Source organism: Dasypus novemcinctus, chromosome 10 (assembly GCF_030445035.2).
Source record: "Dasypus novemcinctus isolate mDasNov1 chromosome 10, mDasNov1.1.hap2, whole genome shotgun sequence".
In the NCBI taxonomy this organism is placed as follows: Eukaryota; Metazoa; Chordata; class Mammalia; order Cingulata; family Dasypodidae; genus Dasypus; species Dasypus novemcinctus.
In genome coordinates this window covers 106,580,435-106,582,099 of record NC_080682.1, presented here as the reverse complement: position 1 = coordinate 106,582,099, position 1,665 = coordinate 106,580,435, and the positions used below count along the sequence as shown (strand labels likewise).

Genomic DNA, 1,665 nt, shown 5'->3' with positions numbered 1-1,665 from the left:
GGGTGCCAATGCAAAGTACCAGAAATCTGTTGGCTTTTATAGAGGGTATTTATTTGGGGTAAAAGCTTACGGTTACAAGGCCCGAAAGAGTCCAACTCAAAATTGCTTTCTCACCAAAGTCAGGCGCCATGCATTGAAGAAGAATGGTCGCTGATCTCTGCAAGGGTTCACTCAGCCTCCCCCTCTGGGCTTCCTCTCAGCTGCAGGCTGGCACAGGGCTTATCTCTCAGGTTTCCTCTCTCTTCTGGCATAGGGCTCGTTTCTTTCCAGGCTTTCTATATCAGTCTCGGTTCTCTTCCCAAGTTCAGCTGTAAACTATCAGGCAAATTGCTCGTCTCTCCCCAGGGCCCCAGGATCAAAAATGACAGAGCTCTCTCTCTTCCTGTCTGTCTTCTTGAGTGAGTGTCCATTTATATCAGCTCATCAAGGGGGTGGGGATCAACCTGAGTTATGCCTTACTAATGTAACACAATCAGAAGCCCTAAATGGGGGAAGCAGACGTGGCTCAAGCAATTGGGCTTCTGCCTACCACATGGGAGGTCCCAGGTTCGGTTCCTGGTACCTTCTGGAGAAGGCAACCTGGTGTGGTGGGCAGGCATGGTGAGCTGACACAACAGGGTGATGTAACAAAAGAGACACAAAGAGGAAAAACAATGAGAGACACTAACCAGGGAGCTGAGGCGGCTCAGGTGATTGAGTGCCTCTCTGCCACATGGGAGGTCCCGGGTTCAGTTCCTGGTGCCTCCTAAAGAGAAGACAAGCAGACACAGAGAGCACACAGCAAATGGACACAGAAAGCAAGCAGCAATCACAAGCAATGAGGTGGGGAGGGATGAATAAATAAAATAAATCTTAAAAGTAAAAAAAAGCAGATGTGGTCAAGCAATTGGGTTCCCACCTAACATACATGAGGCCCCAGGTTCAGTTCCTGGTGCTTCTTAAAGAAGACAGTGAGTTGGTGCAATGGGCAGGCACAGCAAGTTGATGCAACAAGAGACACAAGAAGGTGCTTGTTATGGCAGCACATATACTAAAATTAGAATGATACAGAGAAGATTAGCACAGCCCCTGAACAAGAATGACATGTAAATATGTGAAGCATTCCATATTTTATTTTAAAAAAAAGAGAGACACAAGAAAAAAGGCACAATGGGAGAAACAACAAAGCAGGGAATGGAGGTTTCCAGTGCCTCCTAAAAAGAAGACCAACAAGACAGTGAGCTGATGCAATAAGAGATAAGAAGAAAAAACATAATGAGAGAGACAACAAAGCAGGGAACAGAGGTGGCTCAAGTGATTAGGCGCCTCCCTCCCATATCAGAGATCCCGGGTTCAGTTTCCAGTTCCTCCTAAAGAAACAAGGAAGATGAACAGACAGCAAGTGCAAACAACAAGGGGTAGGGATAAATATATAAATAAAATAAATCTAAAAAAGAGCCCTAAATTGATTTATCAAGTAAGTTTAATCAGAAGCCCCTTGTTGAATTTAATACAAAGTGTTCACACCCAGAGGAATAGATTAGTTTACAAACATATCTTTTTCTTTTGGGGATTCATAAAATAATCTCAAAGTGCCATACTCACCATCTTCCATCTTTAAAATTTATAGGCCCAAAATGAAAAACAAGTGCAGGAAGATGAATGCCCACCTCCCCCTCCCACTAG

General features: G+C 44.4%; 1 non-coding gene across 1 annotated transcript; it reads left to right on the top strand.

Annotated features, from left to right (window-relative positions):
- Positions 1-1,006: 1,006 nt before the first annotated feature.
- Positions 1,007-1,113, top strand: LOC111761708 (U6 spliceosomal RNA). Its single transcript, XR_002794985.2, has one exon. It is a non-coding gene; the product is annotated as a U6 spliceosomal RNA (small nuclear RNA).
- Positions 1,114-1,665: the final 552 nt, after the last annotated feature.